The sequence below is a fragment of the Lepidochelys kempii genome, chromosome 4 (assembly GCF_965140285.1).
Source record: "Lepidochelys kempii isolate rLepKem1 chromosome 4, rLepKem1.hap1, whole genome shotgun sequence".
Lineage (NCBI taxonomy): Eukaryota > Metazoa > Chordata > Testudines > Cheloniidae > Lepidochelys > Lepidochelys kempii.
Genome location: NC_136383.1, coordinates 113,838,173 through 113,859,142, shown reverse-complemented (window position 1 = coordinate 113,859,142; position 20,970 = coordinate 113,838,173).

Below are 20,970 nucleotides of genomic sequence, written 5' to 3'. Positions count from 1 at the left end.
GGGCGGGGGGGGGAGTAGGAAAAAAGAAGGGGAAATAGGCTACCTTGCATAATGACTAAGCCACTCCCAGTCTCTATTCAAGCCTAAGTTCATTATAGTACCTGAGGAGTTCATACTTGATAATTGGTTGGTGAAATCTAAGTGTAGAGCTCACAGCCAATTTGGGGTTTGTGCCGTGGTCCCTAACAGTCTGCCCTGAGGTTGGTGAGTCACCACAGGCACTGTTACAACTGTATTTGATACTTGTGAGTTGGTGAGTGGTTTAGAAGTTGTAATAGGTCAGGCTGTATTGAATAAAGAATTCTCTCTCAAGTGTACTAGTAACTGCTGAGTTATGGAAATATCTGCAGTGCACAAAATGGAGTTGCTAAATCCAATGTTCACTCTTAGTGGGGCCACACCTGAAGTCCTAGAGAGAGTTTTGTGTAAAGAATAATGTTTGTGAGATTGGGTTCACTGTTATTAATAATCATTAAAAGAAAAGGAGTACTTGTGGCACCTTAGAGACTAACCAATTTATTTGAGCATGAGCTTTCGTGAGCTACAGCTCACTTCATCAGATGTTTACCGTGGAAACTGCAGCAGACTTTATATACACACAGAAATCATGAAACAATACCTCCTCCCACCCCACTGTCCTGCTGGTAATAGCTTATCTAAAGTGATCAACAGGTGGGCCATTTCCAGCACAAATCCAGGTTTTCTCACCCTCCACCCCCCCACACAAATTCACTCTCCTGCTGGTGCTAGCCCATCCAAAGTGACAACTCTTTACATAATCAAGTCGGGCTATTTCCTGCATAGATCAAGGTTTTCCCACATCCCCCCCACCCCCATACACACACAAACTCACTCTCCTGCTGGTACCAGCAGGAGAGTGAGTTTGTGTGTGTATGGGGGTGGGGGGGATGTGGGAAAACCTTGATCTATGCAGGAAATAGCCCGACTTGATTATGTAAAGAGTTGTCACTTTGGATGGGCTAGCACCAGCAGGAGAGTGAATTTGTGTGGGGGGGTGGAGGGTGAGAAAACCTGGATTTGTGCTGGAAATGGCCCACCTGTTGATCACTTTAGATAAGCTATTACCAGCAGGACAGTGGGGTGGGAGGAGGTATTGTTTCATGATTTCTGTGTGTATATAAAGTCTGCTGCAGTTTCCACGGTAAACATCTGATGAAGTGAGCTGTAGCTCACGAAAGCTCATGCTCAAATAAATTGGTTAGTCTCTAAGGTGCCACAAGTACTCCTTTTCTTTTTGCGAATACAGACTAACACGGCTGTTCCTCTGAAACCTGTAATAATCATTAAGTGTGCCCTGCCCTTTAAAGTGTGCCATATGTGGAACAGAATCTCTGCCCTACAGAGATTACAGATGTAGGGCCCAATTCTGCGAGGTGCAGAGCACCCTCAATTCCCACTGACTTCAATGGTAGTTGAAGGTGCTCAGCACCTCTGAAGATTGGTCCTTACAGGTGCAAATGGGCAATGCAAACAAGTGCCATTTGAGTGATTGGAATTGTGTTTGCCATGACAAAAAAAGGTTATGGTTTTATCATGGCAAATAGTTCAAAAGTCCCCTATAAACAGCGATGACCAACCTGGAGACCCTACAATGTAGCCCTCAGGGTGACTGTTAAGACAATATATGCATTTGATTGTGAATTGAAGACGTGCAGTCTGAGCTCGGCCTTGCAGTTTCTAAATAGAAGTGTCTCAATCAGCCCTGTCACTATGGGAAGGATGTAAATGCACTGTTTCTCCAACTACCTGGCAGATGACAAATTAGTTCCAGTTGGTTTATTCCCTGCTTCCTTGCTAGACTGTGGGAGCAGTAGGAAGAGCAGGATAGATGTCTGACTGGCTCTGCCTGATTTTGGTGAAGTATCGATTGTGGGCTCTTGACCTTGTGGTAATGTTATATTTGGCCCTCAGGTTGGCCATTGGTGCACTCCTGCACCTGTACTTTCAAGGCTTTGGTCCAGAAGTCTATCTCCTCAGAAGCAAAGATTTGCATCTGAGGGCCTCTGGAGTCAGGGATGGTTTCTGAAACTCATTTCAGCATCCCTCAGATCCATGAGTTACCCAGACAGCTTGGTTGGGCGCCTGTCCCCTTCCCCCGCTCCCAATTCTTCATGATTTTGGAATGATCACCACTATTTATATGAGAAGCCAAGAAGCTGAAATTGAGGGAATTGTAGTACACTAGCAGAGCTGTCTGAGGCAGTTGGAATAGAACCTGCCAGTAGCTCAGAGAATCAGTAACCTCCATTTCAGTGGCCTTAAAATTCCACACGCTCACCCCAAAATTGACAATAAGTAAAATAGTCCAAAGTGTTTTACAAGATTGATTTTCAGGACTTTTATTTAGAAGGCTTGGTGCAGATGTGTGAAAGTCACATTCACCCACTGTGGCTGTGTTATATCTAATGTCTTTCTCTCGTTCTAGGGATGCACCCAGCACACTTGTTGGTGCTCAGCAAATATATTTTTTTTTGTATTACATATTATGGCAATCAAGTTCTATGCTTAGATTATTCTCTATTATGTACTGACTCTCCCATTATGTTTATTACAACTGAGGTGTTCATTGTATTACGTATCACTGCAATGTTCTCATCTCTTATTTTGACTGTGTTTTTAATTTGAATACAAGTTTGCTCCTCCTTTTGTTCCATGCTCTCATTACAAGAGATAACTAACTTAAAATCATATTAAAATCGTACTACTGCTAAATAAGTATCACTCAAAGATACCATTCTCCAAAAAAGCAAAAAAACCAACAGATTGTTTCAGCAACTCTAATATCTAAGGCAAGACAGAGAACTATACATGAACCAACAGGTATTAGCACGTGAAAATTGCATCTCTTGGGCATATCTTCAAGCTTGATTTCACAAAAAAACCATAAAGTATTCATGAACTCCAATCTGGAAATATCCCTACTATAAGTGGCTTTCCTGGAAGGTGTATGCATACCACTCCTTCCTCTGCAATAAGCCATCAAGGCCATTGAAACCAGGACACAAGTTAGGGCAGCCCTCAGAAATTCTTTAACCCCTGGCTCTGGAAGGTGCATTGTTCCCATTCGCCACCACCGGCCCCGTGCCAGGTTCAGCTCTGATACAGGGATGAATCAGGACAATTTTACCTGCAATACCTAATAGCTCTTTTCTGTGCAAAGTATGTGGTAACCTATGTCCTGGAAAGTCTTACTAATGCTTTCAAGGGAGCAGTACAATACAGCCTGTTGTGTTCATAATCCATGCACTAATCAGTCCCCAAGTAATTGTTGACACCATAGAGTGCAACAGCTCTAAAGGGAAATTACTGGCGCATAAGTTACTTCTGCTGGGAATAGACTTAGCATTTAGAATATTCTCTACACCACTTTCCAGCTCATTAACCTTTTTCTATCAGAAAAAAATATTGATATCCAGCCAGGATGAACTCATGAATCATTTAATTGGTTTCAAGTCTGGTCCAATAAGATCAGAATAAAAATTGAATGGGGGCTCTCAGATGTGTCTTTATTTTTAACTTAATGTCTTTAAACTATATACACACGTGACTACATTCTTGAAAGTTAGTATTAATTCTAGCATACATTAATATACTGGCCTTTCATCCTAAAGTACTTTATAAAGCAATATATAAACTCTATAGTGGTAGCACTTCACCCACCTTTGGGATAAACACAAATGTTGGTAATTCCACAGCAACATTCCTTAACCATTTAAGTCAGGAAAAAGAAGACTATCATATCCAAATGAAAGTGCAGGGAAATTGAAGTAAGGAGAAGGTAATTATCCAATATGGGAATTTGGTTAGGACACCAGGGTTTATGTGCCCTGCCCCTGATTTCTCCGTTACTTGTGTCTTAGGCTCTTTTATTGATCTACTTTAAGTCTTTCTAGTCTTCCCTTAGCAGGTACTGACCAAAAGTGACTAGGATTCAGGTGTTTGGTTTTACATCGTTTGTTGTGCACATGCTGAACTTGAACACCTTACTCCCCTTGCACCAGAGGTAAACCAGAATCCTCTGCCCAGCTACCAGCATGTTCGATGCAGGATTTCTTCTTAGTACTGGCCAGACTAATTCATGTAGCTGACTGGTCCCCATGGAAATGAACGGTTACATGCCTAGCAGCTGCATTTGAACTAGGAGGCTACTTCTGGCTCTTGGGAACTGTGTGGGAAGGGCTGGGAAGCACAGCCACAGGGGATAGAGTGCATTAGCAGACTCTTTAGAAAAGAGTATGGTGGCCCAGGCTTGAGCTGTGCTCACAATGCAAAACACCTGGGTGAGGATTCACATCACAGTAGGACCCAGGCTCTGACCTCCCCCACTCCAAAGGGTCCAAGGTCTTAAATTCACAGGGGTTCCTGGCTTAAGTTAGACTAATTTCTGTGTGGATGAAAGTGGGGCTTGGGCTTAAACCTGAGTCAGATCCTGGGCATAGAGAGCTGTGTAGACATATCTAGAGAGACAACCTTGACTTTGGGTCTCCCTTTTTTCAAGAGGGAAGCAATCTGTGATAGATCTACACCTGGTGCAGATTGAGTCCCCCCTTTACGCTGATTCAAATGTATTACCAGTAACTTCTCCATAGCCCTGGCTAAACCCGCTCTCCACTCCTGTCTGCCCACCTATGAAAAATAGTGAGGAGTGACCTTGACACCTGCTCTCCTCCTTATATTGGTACCTGGGACAGCTGGCACATGAGAGTAAGAGGCTGTCCATTACATAATGCATTAGGGGGTGGGTGGGTCATTAATTTTTCAGGTTTCAGTGTTTCATGGGGTGGATGGGTGTTGAAAAATCTCCCAAAAGTGTGTTATGTAATTTATGGTCAGCCCCAAAGGGGCACATTACACCCCTTACTCTCTTATGCAGACACATTGCTAGAGTCATAATTTTGCCCTTTATTCTTTTCTGCACTAATTCAGCTGAGAGAGTTGCAAATGCTTCTTGTAGCATGGTGCTGGTGCAAAAGCCCCTAATCAGCCCCTGCCCAGTCAGCTCCAATCAGGGGAAATAGATGCTGGCCTGAGGATTGGCAACACCTGCTGGCTTGACAAGCCAAGGGCTATAAAGGCTGGGAGGGAGCCAAAAGGCAGAGGGGAAGTCAGTGGACTGGAGGTCTTTTAGCAGAGGCCTGTCAAGAAGTAGCTAAATCCTGTAAAACTTGTACATAGATGGACACTGGTGGTGGGATGAAGTTAAGTAAATAAAGACATGGGTGTTGCACAATCCTGAAGCCTCTCTGAGCCTTATTGGGGAGGACAAGCAGGCCCCAGGAAAAGGGGTGGGTTGTGGATCCTGCTACACTTCTTTTTAATGAGCTTCTTAGATCACTTGAAAATAGCTTACCTGTCCCATTTTAGAGAGGGCTTAAATCACATGTGAAGAGGTTTTTAGGAGTAAATAAAAAAAGCCTTGAAGTGGAAAAGAAATATATCTTGTTACATGCTCTCACCAAGCTGTGAGGATTAACTACTAATTTGAAGAGGTTTGTATTGCTTTTTTTCCCCTACTACAACTTTAGTTACACTGTGGAGAAAAATATTCTCTCATTTGTGCCTGTAACTTGTCTATAATGACAGTCAAGACATTGTAAGGAAAAAATGTGCAGGGTGGAAGGTTTTTAGCCTCAGGTCTCTCCAGTTACCGTGTTTAGGTTTCCCCTACTTTTCCCTTTGCGTTTTTCCCATCCTTAGCTGCCACCTGGTGCCCTTCTATTACAGCTGGAAAAGCAGACATAGCTTGCCAATTCTTTGACAGACACACACTGAATACTTCAACAACCAGCAAAAACATCCCTTTCCTCTGGAAAAATTAGATCTTGCCACTTTTATAATTCTTGGGATCCTGATGTGAACTCAAGTTCTTTGGAGCACAACACCAATGGGCAGTGGTTTAGTCCACCAGACTTGGTCTAAAGAGAGTTTATTCATACTTTCAAAACTAAATGTATGTGCTTGTCTTCCCTTTTTCTTAAATAGCACAATGCTGCTTTCCCAAAGCAAGTTCATATTTCTCACTTTCTTATTTAGGCAAAGCAGTTGCTTTTTGTTGCTTCCTGCTGACACAGAATTTATGCACAGCACTTGGCAAAGAGAAGTGCACTTCCCTCAGAGTTCCTACCCTACTCTGAAGAATGAACACTGCTCTTTTATTGAAACCTATATGGCCTTTTGGGGAGAGTTTGGGCGTGGGTGGGTTATACAATGTCTGCCTGGGGAGTCTATCTCACTCAGCAAAGTGCTTACAGATCCGACTTTCCTCTCCACAAAAGTAAAACTCACTGCAGACATGACATGAAGAAGAGCTCTGCGTGGCTCGATAGCTTGTCTCTCTCATCAACAGAAGATGTCTCTGTAGTCATGTTGGCATGGTTGGTTTTTTTTAAATACCAAAACCTGTCTCTGAATCCTTGGCTCAGTTTTACTCTTGATTCTTCAGCATAAACCAACAGTGTCACCATTGACTTCACTGGATTTTCATTTGTGTAAATTTGGTCATTAATCAGCAGTAAAAAGGTTGTGATAACCTCAAGGAGGTATTTTTTGGCTTCTCACTACAGTTAAGTCTTTTATCTTGGTACCTGCACTCCCTATTAATTTATACATATTTTACTAGGCAGGGTTAGTTTCTGATCAAGTTGGCTGAACTGACTGAAAAGGGAACTTTGGGACAGATTCTGATCTCAGTTACACCAGTGTGAACCCAGAATAATTTACATCAGAAATCTAACCCTCTTTTTTGGGCCCAGGCTGAAAAATAAGTGCCCTCACTTCCAAGAGAGTACTTCCAGGAGGTCCTAAGCATCTCTCAGGACTGGCTACTGTGTGAGCAAGTATTTCTTCATTTTCCTTTACATAAGTCCATTCCAGCATTACCTTCACTGCAGAAAGTACTAGGGGCCCAATCCAAAACCTAGCCATGTCAAATAGGATCCTTTTTATTGATGTCTTTGTTCATTGGTTCAGTCCCTAAGACACTACAGATATAATATGGGTCTGGAGTACAAAGTAATATATTTTCCCTTTCAGTGTAAAATGCACCAATCCTTATTTGGCAATTAAAACACGGTTTGGGGCAGATGCCCCATTGCTAGCTGGACTGGCTTAATAACAATCACAGAACGCTTATTAACCGAGAAAAACAGTTAACTCTCCAACATTCCAAGACATTTGTTTTGCCAAGACTTCAGCTTACACAAGTGATTTTTAAACATTTGTTATTTAAGACTGGAACAAATAACTGTACCTACTGAGAGTACCTTTGTTAGTGTCTCATAGTGCTTTTCTAATAAATCACTGATGATTTATAATATGCTCACACGAGAGACATATTATTGGGCCTAGAAAGCAGTTGCAATGCAAGATTGTTTTGGTGCCAGAAGCAATTTCTTGTGATTTTTTTAACAAAGATCTTCTGTTACTACTCTGAGAATGTTAGGGAACATTTCTGTGCAGTGCGTAAGGAGTAAGACATTCACTCTGGTTAATACCCACAGCCTGTTTCTCTCCCCAGTAGCTAAAGCCTACGTTTTGCTATTAATTAGAGCTGTTCTCCTTTCACTAGAATTTGGGTTGGGGGCTGGTACCCAAAGGAAATATCCCTGCCAGCCAAAGACACAGTGGCAGAAAAGTAAGTGTTAATGGCTGAATGTATATATTGCACTTAGCAAAATGTGTTAGCCTATCAGTGATTTCTTTCATAAGCCAGGAAACTGAAAACATTTTGCGAATTGGAAAAAACAAACAATCCTCTCTAGTCAACAGAGGACAGAAAGGGGATTAATTTGCGGTTGCTTTACCATTGCTTAGTGGTGCTGGAACAATTTTTTAGAGTGGGGGCGCTGAAGCTGGAAACCATGTATTTGGGTTGTTATTACTACTTCAAGCCAGGGCGCGTGGCAGCACCCCCAGTTCCCGCACCGATGCCCCTGCTACCCTTCCACAAGGATTCTCCAAGGGAGGACAGCTTTAAAGTCTGCCCTGGGCTCCACAAGATCTCCACCTAGGAGAGGCATTTAACATCTTTCAGCTAGCCTGACCTTGATCCCTTCTTGGCTGGCTCTACCCACTTTTAGGGCTGTACTGACTGGCTCAGCAGATGCAGGTTACAGAACTTGCATCTCCACACCCTTCCACCAGACAGATTTACTATATCCGGAGCCAGCAGCCTGAGTCAAGTAGCACCCACAGGATTACAAAGCCATATGTATATTACCATACCACGGTATAAAAACACTGACAGAAAAACCCCAACACCATACAATGAAGAGTGTGGGAGCTTTAATTCTTGTTTTGTCTAAGTCAGACCTTTAATGTTGTTTTAATGCAGGGTTGTTGGCTTTTTTACATTTACTTCTATTGACATCCTGATAGGAATGGATCAGGAAAACAAACTGCTTAAGAAACAAATGTAAAGTGGGGTGCTCCAGCTGACTGGAATTCTAATAATTATGTACTCAATTGACTCCCAAGACAAAGGAAGCTGGCAAAAAAAAAAAAAAAGCCAAATACATAGCAGGAATGCATTGTACTTATCAAACCCTTCGGCCAAGGGTAGTCAATAGGCAGATCATGGGCCAAATCTGGACTGCCAGATGCTTTTGAACAGACTGCAAAATATTTGTAATTATTTATCATCATTATTGTTATTATTTTTGTATTATTTTCTCTGGTGTCTGGACCTCGACTATACCTTGACAAAGAAATTTGGACCTTGACAAAAATAATTAATTATCCCTGCCTTAGGCAAACAATGAAAAAGTGGTATATGTGCTCTAGCTTTTTTCACTCACTTGAGTTTTATAATCACGCAAAATGCCATTGATGATAACACACCTGAAAGACTGGTACAGTGATGCATCAGTCATTACACTCTTTCTTGAAAGCCATTTGAAATCAGTTGGAGGGAAAAAGGGGGAAATGCTTGTAATGCTGGTCATGAATCTTAAGCAACCCAGAGACAATAGCGGGGTGGGCAAACTTTTTGGCATGAGGGCCACATCTGGGTATGGAAATTGTATGGCGGACCATGAATGCTCATGAAATTGGGGTTGGGCTAGAAAAGAGGAGTTCAGGGTGCAGGAGGGGACTCCAGGCTGGGACAGGGGGTTGGAATGCTGGGGGGGGGTGAGGGCTCTGGGGTGAGGCTCGGGATGAGGGATTTGGGGTTTAGGAGGGTGCTCCAGGCTGGGACTGAAGGGGTGGGAGGGGGGCTGGGGCAGGGGCAGGGGCACGGCAGGGGGGTGAGGGCTCTGGCTGGGGGTGCAGGCTCTGGGTTGGGGCTGGGGCTGAGGGGCTTGGGGTGTAGGAGGGTGCTCCAGGCTGGGACTGGGGGGTTTGGAGGATGGGAGGGGGATCAGGCCTGGGGCAGGGGATAGGGATGCAGGGGGGAATGAGGGCCCCAGCTGGGGGTGCGGGCTCTGGGGTGGGGCTGGGGATGAGGGATTTGGGGTTTAGGAGGGTGCTACAGGCTGGGACTGAGGGGTTCAGAGGGTGAGAGAGGGTTCAGGGCTGGGACGGGGTTGGGGATGGGAGGGAGTCAGGGGTGCAGGCTCCAGCGGCACTTACCTCAAGCAGCTCCCAGAAGCAGCAGCATGTCCCTCCTCCAGCTCCTACACGGAGGCACGGCCAGGTGCCTCTGTGTGCTGCCCCATCCGCAGGCACCGCCCCTACAGCTCCCATTGGCCTCAGTTCCTGGCCAATGGGAGCTGTGGGGGCAGCACCTGCAGACAGGGCAACGCGCAGAGCACCCTGGCTGCCCCTAAATGTAGGAGCTGGAGTGGGGGACATGCTGCTGCTTCCGGGAGCTGTGGCACATGCATGTGGAGCAGCCCCCGGCTGGAGTGCAAGAGAGGGGCAAGCTTAAATTGGCTGGATTAAATTGGCTGGTGGGCCGGATGTGGCCGGTGGGCCGTAGTTTGCCAACCCCTGGACTATAGCATAAGTGACTTCATGACAGACAAGACTGCACACTGACAACACTTCTTTAGTTATTTTCTCATGAACTGAAAAGGGAAAAAGTCCCAATTCCACAGGATAAAGACATTAATCACTTTAGAAAGTCTCATACGCATTACAAATACTAGGTACGTGTCCAATTCTTCTATATTTACAAATAGCACTGGTCTGAAAAATTATGAAGGCAGATACAAACTATTTCTAACACAGGATATGCTACTCCACTATCAGGAATGGTCTGATACCATTGCCACCTACAGAAGCACTTTCTGGCATAGCTTAATAATAGGATATCAGATTCATTTCATAAATATATTGTACGCATGTGTCATAAATATAAAGGGAAGGGTAACCACCTTTCTGTATACAGAACTATAAAATCCTTCCTGGCCAGAGGCAAAACCCTTTCACTTGTAAAGGGTTAAGAAGCTAAGATAACCTTGCTGGCACCTGACCAAAATGACCAATGAGGAGACAAGTTACTTTCAAAGGTGGGGGTGGAGGGAACAAAGGGTCTGTCTGTGTGTGTGATGCTTTTCCCGGGATCAGGTCAGGAATGCTCTCCAGAACTCCTGTAAAAAGTTAGTAAGCAATCTAGCTAGAAATGCGTTAGATTTCCTTTTGTTTAATGGCTGGTAAAATAGCTGTGCTGAATGGAATGTATATTCCTGTTTTTGTGTCTTTTTGTAACTTAAGGTTTTGCCTAGAGAGATTCTCTACGTTTTGAATCTGATTACCCTGTAAGGCATTTACCATCCAGATTTTACAGGTGTGATTCTTTTACCTTTAATTAAAATTCTTCTTTTAAGTACCTGATTGTTTTTTCATTGTTCTTAAGATCCAAGGGTTTGGGTCTGTGTTCACCTGTACAAATTGGTGAGGATTTTTATCAAGCCTTCCCCAGGAAAGGGGGTGTAGGGCTCGGGGGGATATTTTGGGGGAAGATGTCTCCAAGTGGGCTCTTTCCTTGTTCTTTGATTAACATGCTTGGTGGTGGCAGCATAGGGTTCAAGGGCAAGGCAAAGTTTGTACCCTGAGGAAGTTTTTAACCTAAGCTGGTAAGAATAAGCTTAGGGGATCTTTCATGCAGGTTCTCACATCTGTACCCTAGAGTTCAGAGTGGGGAAGGAAGCTTGAAAGCATGTCAAAGCCTGGCGACAGACCACTAGCAACAAACCAGTTACAAAAATGGTGTAGCTGCCTTCCTACACCAACTTAGCCCAGTTACCAGAAAAATACAATTTATTATTGTCTCATTGTACTCCCATTTCACTAATAAATATCGCCATTATTTATTAATATACAACAAACTTGCTGTGAAGCAGTTAGGGTTGTTTCAGATACAACATATTTAACCCAAGTCCTGCCTCCCTCTCCACCCGCTCTTCCCCCCTCAACCCCGCCCCCCCCAACCAAGGAAGTGAAAAGTTACGCTACACAGCAATAAATACCCTCCACTCCTCCACCCTCACACACCTTACCATTAACACAAGTAGGGTACAGCACAGATCATGCATTGCAACGATTGGGATAAAATCTGACAGATAAGTGCAGCACTGCAAGGAGAAGGATTTATGCGAATCTGGCATCCATCAACTAACCATACCTCTGTGCACCAGAGCTCCCCTCAAATCAGCCATTACAGTCACCATCCCCTGTCAATCAGGCTTCTGTTTGTTTGGCTTCCTTCATCAATCACGTTTGCATGAGCCCTGCTCCTCCATCTATAGCCTTGCAAGTGCCTGGCCCTGATCAGGCTTCTGTATTGTTGGCCCCCTTCAGCCAATCAGGTTTTGTTGTGCACTGAGCCTCCTTCAGTCAGAGGGTGTGAGTGTGTGTGTGTCCTTTCAGGTATAACATGAATACTAGCTAAAAAGGGATCCTAAATTCAATATTAAATAAATCAAAACAAAACCAGTTGCATCAGTGTTTCTCAGGATCCACCTCTCCATCAATAGTCATGTATACAATGTTTTTTTCATTAATTAATCAACAATGAAAAGTAGCCTTGACAAGGAGATATTTTAGCCAGAGCCAAAATTAAAAATCTTCTAATTAAAAATGTATTCAGAGAAACCAAAGAAAAACTACATCAACTATAATACATAGGATGCAAAAACTAAACATGAGTGATTGGACACCCACTATGGAGTCCACTGCCAGACACCCCCATCATTACAGCTGGCTGAAAAACAGGCAAACAATTAAATGAAAAAATGTTGACGTTGTTTCCATTTCACAGGGTTTGCTATAGATATATTTTCTGGTTTTCACATAATTTCACACATTAAAAATGTCAGAAATTATTTTTTAAAAAATGAATTTGATGAAAATTTTGCTACAAATTGTGGTAAAAACCTTTTTCTGTAATGGTTTTTTTTACCACAATTTGTAGTGAAATTTTCATCAACATCGTTTTTAAAAAAAATCAATTCTGACATTTTTTATTTACTGCAAAAACAGGTTTCTTTAAGAAATTGAAATGTTTTGGAACATAAATGTTGGGGGATAAAAGATATCTTGGAAAGTTTCAAGGAAAATGGAGGTTTGATAATGACAACCATTATTTATTGTTGATAAAAGGCTCTTTTTGACAAAAAATAAAAATTTCTTGCAATAAATTTTGACTAGCTCTGTTATTTATTTTTACAGAACCCGAAAGTATGTTATACACTTTGACTAGCCAGCCCCACACTTTTTTTGCTTTCCATTAAGTATATCTGATGTATCTGTGTTGAGATCACTTTTTCATTAAGCTTATGCTCAAATAAATTTGTCAGTCTCTAAGGTGCCACAGGTCCTCCTTTTCTTTTTTCATTAAGGTTGAGGTAGCTATCAGTCATTTTGGACCTGCAGTGTGACTTATTGAGATTCCCTGGTAAGAATGTCTCTTCACACAGACAGGTTATTGCAAACATAGACAAGATCTTGGCTACTCACACAAGACAGGTTTATCTGCGTGTCAGGTGCTGGTAAAACTCTGGCAAGTTTATTAGTCCATCATGATTATATCACATTGCAACTCAATGAGTTCCATCTCAAATTCTTGGAGAACTTTTTAAACCTTAAATGAGAACAAAGTCCTGAAGAACATGAATTTGTCCTAGGAGGCTTGAAAATCAACAAATTGGTACTCAGATTTACATCTCTGTTGCCAAATGCTGAGCTCTGTCCTCAAAGAGACCACCACGTGTCTCCATCAAGTCCTTACAAGTGAGGAAGTGGGAACTGTTTTGCAGTTGTGCCTCCCAAATACTCAGCATCATTTCAAATGCTCAAACATGGCTGAAGAATGACATTTCTTGAAACTTTCCTTGAAGATCTGTTGTGCCCTCTACTGCATTGCTTATCCATTTTTTTTTCTAGAAAGAAGAAATGCTTAAGAACAGCATCACAAAGGAGTCATCTCCCTTCTGCATGATGTAAGAGCTATCCATACTGGAGGCAAGCTCTTCTAAGAGATGCTGCTGTGTTTGGCAGTGATTGAAACGTTTGATGTAAAAAAAGTCACTCTCTATACTACAATGCTCATGATAAGTTCTGTCTGCACATTTTCACACAAAGTCTTACAGTGAACAATGCAGTTAAACTTTTGGAACTGCAGAGGTGCTGATAGAGCGCTCAACTTTTCATTTTCCCGACAGCCACTCAACATCTTTATCCATTTATGGCAGGAACTCAATGAGTTGCAAGTGAAATAAATTTTCCCCAATGCATTTCCATTTTATCAATACACACTTCAGGTTTTGAGAACATAGCAGCTGCCACAGTTGTGTCTTCCATGGGCATTATTTCAAACTGTTATTTACTTCTGTAAAATTGAATGGTTGGTCAACACTTGAAATAAACACAATCTACTGCAAAAAGTCTTTGACATCAATGCTTTTATCGGTAGCAAATGAAAATCCAAGATCTTCTGATTTGTTTCTATAATATTCTAGCAAATTATTTGATCATTTACTTACACTTTTAGTCAGTCTATTTCTGATCCAATTCACGCTCACAAAAACTTAGGAAAAGGAAGTTTACCTATTTTGACAAGACAAATCTTAGCAAACAGGTCATCAGAGAACGGCGTGAAGACCTTCACAATCATTTCAGCAGCTTGGCAGCTTGCTTAAACAGCATCACTAAGTTTTTTCAGAATTCATAAGAAATGGTGGTGGTCTTTTGTACAAACAAAAATTTGATGATATTTAATTTTATTTAATGATATTACTATAATTAAAAGAGTACAGTCCTATTAGCATGGATGATGTTGTACCTGTATGAACGTGTTTATACTGGTATAGCTTATTTCCATACAGGAAGGGGAATAAGCTATACTGGTATAAGTATATTTAAACTCTTGGGGGGCAAGGACCTTTTTTTTTTTGTTCCATATGTACAGCCTGATCCATGACTGGGGCTCTTAGGTACTAAGGAAATACAAATAATAAGTAATAATAATATACCAGTATATTAGTTAGACTGGTACAAAAGCTGTTTATAGACCAGGCCTTTATCAATAGGAGACCTATTTTTAGCAAGCTTCTCTCCCCTTATCTTTCCTCCTAACATCCCATATCTCATGTTGGGTGTGATAATGTCTCAGCCTGAGAAGCTGAATGTTCAAATGTTAAAGAGTTTAGGTCTTATTTTCTTAACCACAAGTTGTTTATTGTAATTCACAACCATAAGAGGTTAATAATATCAGTGTGGCAAGGTATTTTCCGCTCGATATTATAAAGAAAAAGATTACTATATCTACTTCACTGAAGTTTAAGAAGTATTGGTTTGGCTAGATCCCACAAAAAGTGGTAGGGTAGTAAACTAAATAGAGGCATTTTTCTTCAAAAAAGATTGGGATAAGGATTACTATAGTCTTTAATACGTATACTGAGGTTGCAAAACATCTCTACCTAAGGAGCAGAAACAATCTCACATAAACAATGTAGACATAAATGGAGTGCTATTTGACCTGCCTCCACTCATTAGAAATTAGATCAAAAGAATGGTGTGCAAAGATTTTTCATTATCAAATTTTAATGAATAAATGACATTCTTATTTATTATTTATCTACTTTTAAAATAAACCAGATTATTCCCGTGATAATGATGTCATTTGTACTACAGAAGTTTATACCAAACAACTCAGGGCCTGGTTCTGCCTTCACTCATACAGGCATAATTTAAATCAGGAGTGTCACAGGCCAGATCTACACTACAGATCTATGTTGGTATAAATATGTAGCTCAGAGGTGTGAAAAATCCACATCCCCTGAGCGATCTAGTTATACCTACCTAACCCCCAGTGTAGATAACACTATGTTGGCAGGAGAGTTTCTTCTGCTGACATTGCTACCATCTCTCGGGGAGGTGGATTAACTACACCAACAGGCGAAGCTCTTCCCTCAGCATAGGAGTGTCTTCACTAAAGCACTACAGCCGTGGAGCTACACCACTGTAGCACTGTACGTGAAGACAAGCACACAGGGTAGCTTGTCCCCTGGACATAGATTAAGCCCAGATACCATGCACCAGAGCAGGTGAGCCCAGTCCAGCCAGTCGAAGCAAGCTGGGCTGTACCTGGGCCGACAAAGGGCTGCTACTAGGCAGCTGATGAGCTGAGACAGCCTGTGTCCTGGGGATGGAAAGCCACACTGGAGTGGATTTAGCCCCTGTGATGGGTCCCTGGAGCAAGGGGCTAGGGAAGCAGTCCAGGGGCTGCGGCTCCAAGAAGGAAGCAAGAGCTGAGACTGGAAAGCTTCCAGGAGCAGGAGTGCCAGAGGCCCCTGGGAGGAGTGGCCCTGAAGCCTGAGGCTAAGGAATACGTTAAGACAGTTTTTCTGTTTGTTTGCTAATCTCTATTAAGGTAGTAAACCTGCTTCCAAAAGACAGGCATGGCAGTGCATACTCTGGAGCTGGAGAGAAGCCCAGCTCAGTGATACAGAGTACTTTTGCTGAAGTCAGCAGAGTCACACTAGTATAAAATTGATGTAAATCAGGTCTTCAGTGTTTATTTTTTGTGCCTGTTTTATATAAGATTGAGGACTTTGTTAACATGTTCACACTTGCTTAATTTTATTTTATGTAGTCCCAATGACTTCAGTGGGCCAATGCACCTGAGTAAAGTTAAGCACACGGGTAAGTGTTTGTAGAATCTGGGGTGTAGGTATTTAGTTACTGTCTCTGGAACAATTTGCTACATTACAAAAGTAGCTAAAAAAGCAAGATGGAATGAATGCAAACATTTATTTGTTAAGGAAATATGTACTAATTTTCCCTTTAATGAATACGGACTACAGAATTAGAAGAAATGCACAGATGGTGGTGAAATCTAAATGAAGAAAGGACAGTTTGGGATAAAGAATTTATATTGTAATGTTCACATCTTTCATACTGGGCAATTTCTACAGTATTTTTTCTTTCAATGCTTCTTTCCTTCATTCCAAGTCTCTCTCTTCTTTTTTAAGAGTTTTCACTTATCTTTATAAGGTAAAAGAAACTTCAAAAACATCTGTTCCACAACACTTGCTTTAAATCTATACCTCTCAAACTATTCTTCTTTCCCATTACCAGATCCAATAATCAAAAAGTAGCATGTTTCTGTTCAGGTGAAACAGATGATGAAGGAGATATCTTATTCTCCCATTGCTGGATTATAAAATACAAACTGCCAAGAAATGTGGTGAATATGACAAGAAGTTCTTCACTGGATTCCCTGAAATAGTGAGAGGTTAGTGCCATCTATAGACAGAGATTAGTACTAAGAGACATAGCATCTGAAGAGGTTTGGCAACATGGTCCACAAATAAACTGCTGAATTCAATGAAACAAAGCATTTTTATAATATATAAATGAATGGGGGGAAAAAAGAATACCTACCTAGTATGGTGTGAAGTGCCCCCACTCCCCATCAGGTAAGGCGTTAATACAGAGATGGATTTAGGAGCTGGAGAAATTTGAGGAGAATCAAAAAGTTTAAAATATGAAACATTCACTGCTTTCAGGACGCCTCTTGAAGTCTGGTTTGTATTAAATCCCTGTATAAAAATCCAAGAGTAATCATGGGGCTATCAAACGGCATGACAAACTTCACCTCTCAATCACTGTGCTTTTTGTTGTTTTCAGTCTCTCACCTAAATTGTCTACCAGTGACCTGATCTTGCAGAGATTAAGCACGAATAACTTTAGTCACAAGTTGTTTCATTAACGTTAATAGTACCACTCATATGACTAAAGTTACTCACATGCTTATTCTTCCAGGACCAAGCCCTTAGATGACAAAATTCTTTATGGAAGGGACCTTCTTTTCCTTTTAGTCCATAGAGCACCCAGAACCAGATTTACAAAGGTATTTAGGCACCTAAAGTTGAAAACAGGCACCTAGTGGGATTTACAAGTCACACATCTGCATTTTAGGCACCTAAATACCTTGTAAATCTGGCCCTCTGCACAATAAAAGAGGGTTGGACATCAAGGCCCCTATCTAACTCTCTAAGAGACACCCACCAATGTCAGTGGTGTGGGGGTCAGGCTCCAAGAGAGCAGTGTCAGGCTCTATCAGTGCCATTAATAACATTTATTGATTATTAATTATTAATTATAACTTTTATTAATTATAACATTATTAATAACTTTCTTGCAACCTTAACCACATGTGAGGAGAAAAAGCTCCATTGCCATTGATCCTGGAATCTCTTCAAGCTACTCTCAGGCACCTTCCTTCCTTCCCTAGCATATCTATCCCATTGTACTCAGATTTGCTCTGTTGCAAGCCTCAGTGTAGGGGAGAATAGGGCCATAAAAGCCCATATAAAAATGTTGTCTTGCACAGAGAGCAACGATTGTAAGCATCAGTGAACAAGCAGGTACATATTAGAACATCCTAGAGGTTGCACTGCTACCTGGAAATCAACAGCGAGAAGCTCTCTGATTATACAAAGTATCACATTTGATTAAATATTTCCCTGGTTTCGTAGTGTTGCAAGACTACCAAAATCAATCAGAAAAAATTGCATATCCAAAATTTGATATGACAAAAATACCCCCTCCAAAATAATATAATTTGTATTTAAATTTTTAATGAAAAAACCCCTAACACAATTGACATAACTATACAGTAGTAGCTATGATCATACTGAAGTGATTTTCTGGCCCATTTCAGACCCATTCCTGTGCAGTAGTTCAATCAATTGTGTATGCATATTTATTTTAGCATAGTTGGTCTCATAGCAGCACTTCAAATACTGAGTTTGTATAAAAAATGTCAAGAGTAAAATTGCTTTGAAATGTGTTTGTAATTTTGCTGCTACAACTTAGAGCACTGGGCATGCTGGAATAATGTGAGCTATAACAATACTCATTTGGATTCTTCAATGGATGCAAAATGCTTTTACAAATAGTTGTCTTTTGGTCTAGTTCAGCAGCATCAGAAATTGTAGTAAAGGAATTCTAAATGGAAATAAGTCGATTTACGTTGCTTAAATATTAAGTTTATGTGCCATCCCTCAGCAGTTTCCCCTGCCCTCTGGATAGATTTAATTATGAACTGAATTTGCAAAAAGTAGATAGCTAAATCTATGAAAGAAGCAGGTTATTAATCTTATTAAACATAACCTAATAATTGATACATGCTTCACCCAAAGGAAAAGTGGCCTCCAACAGAATATGTGTGCTGTAATAAATAGCACACAGCATCTGATCTTCAGCGGCATGTATCTGATTTTAGTTACACCTGCTGATATGGTAGAGGTGCCTCATGTGAGCCATCAGATAACAAAGATAACGTTAGATAACAGACTATGTTTCTAGCAGTTTTCTGTGCATAGAAAGCTCTGATACTATACACTAATATAAACCAGCCGAGGTTTAAAGGAACAAACAATTGGGTTCCATTTCGGCAGTGAGAGGCCGAAGGGACCTGCTGATCCCTCAACACACACTTCCTGTGTAAAATTAGTCAGTCAAATTTTCAGTGTTTCTGAAAGAAATAATCTCACTAACTCTTCCTCCAAATCTTTTAAACAGACCTGAGATCAGAGAAGATGGGAAGCAGGTGTTGTGATCACAGAAGATGGGCATTGCTATGTTTTTGGTGGGGTAGGGCAGCAGTTGTTTTGCAGAACAGCTCTAAAATGCAAAGACTGGCTTTGTTTGTTCAAATGCTGAGCCTTCAGCGGAGAATTAGCCAGCTGCTGCTCACTCAGGCAGCTGCCATATTACAGGTGCTGCTTCTATTTCTGCAGCTATGGAAACTGCTTTAAGAGAAACGTTCCTTCTATTTCTCCTATGAGTGCACAGAGAATGCACCATTTAATCGGCCTCCCCTCCCCTGCTTGTTGCTCCAGCAGTGCATGAGGAGAAGGAGAAAGAGGTGGGGCTAAATTGCTGCTGAAGGTCCCTACAGGTGCTACAGCAAGTCACTCCCCAGAATTGGCTTCTACTACTGGGAGGGAACCTGGAGCCATATTGCCCCTCAAGCCCTATGCCACCAACCAGTGGACTCTGCTCCCACATCTGGCCATACAGACAAATTCTGGGAGACCATAAGTAGTGGGGAAGGAGACGCAATACATCTGAAGAGGTTTGGCAACATGGTCCACAAATAAATTGTTGAACTCAATGAAACAAAGCATTTTTATAATATATAAATGAATGGGGAAAAAAAGAATACCTACCTAGTATGGTGTGAAGTGCCCCCACTCCCCATCAGGTAAGGCGTTAATACAGAGATGGATTTAGGAGCTGGAGAAATTTGAGGAGAATCAAAAAGTTTAAAATATGAAACATTCACTGCTTTCAGGAAGCCTCTTGAAGTCTGGTTTATATTTATATGTATAAAAATCCTAGAGTAATCATGGGGCTATCAAACTGCATGACAAACTTCACCACTCAATCACTGTGCTTTTTGTTGTTTTCAGTCTCTCACCTAAATTGTCTACCAGTGACCTGATCTTGCAGAGATTAAGCACGAGTAACTTTAGTAACTTTTTATTTCATTAACTTCAATAGTACCACTCATATGACTAAGTTACTCACATGCTTATTCTTCCAGGACCAAGCCCTTAGATGGCAAAATTCTTTATGGAAGGGACTTTCTTTTCCTTTTCAAGACCCATACTTCACTGTTAGAGCAACCACCCATGCCAACACCTGTGGTGACTTGCTTTCCATCCAATCAATTATCCTACAATCAGGGACCACAGGACAATCCATTTGCAACCACTGCTGCTTCTGTGAGGAACAGATGGCAGGTAGAGGAGTCACCTTAGAAGACTTTTAATGATGAGCTGGAGAAAGGAAGCCATGGCATGTGAAGGTGTACTCACCAACACTAGGGCTGGAAGGACTGATGGATTGGGAGGCTCATAGTATGGAATTGATGGGATTATTGTTAGTGGATGGGTAGGGTAGTTTATCCTCACAATGTCACACATATTGCCAACTGAGATAAGGCAAAAAAAGGTTGAGGAAACCCTTGTTCAAATTTTGGAGGTACACCATTGATTATGGCCCTAGTCTATCCTTTTGTGCAAGAACTCTTACTGTGTTTTATTTATGACAGAATGTTGTGTGTTAACATGAGCTGTTTATGCTTCCGACCCACCACACTATTCTAATTGTTCAGAATGAATAAATACAATAAAAAGTATTTCAAACTCCTAATTTCTTTGAACCTAAAATTATGGATGGGCATAAGCTACAAAGCTGAGATCCATATTTAAGCCCCAGTGCTGGAAAGAGTTACTAATCTTTCCAGCTAATCTTTAGGCACATGTGCAATCTTATGCAACTCGATAGGATGACTCACATATGTAAAGTTAAGCATTTATGTAACTGTTTTCAGCATGAGGGCCCCAAGTCAGAAGATTGCCAAAGTTTGGGAGTGTTTATATCAGGATTATAGGACTATATCAAACATAAGAACTTGAGCCCACCCTTTTCTTCTTTATACTCCTACACCTCTGCTTGAATGCCTAGAACAGGGGTTCTCAAACTTTTTTT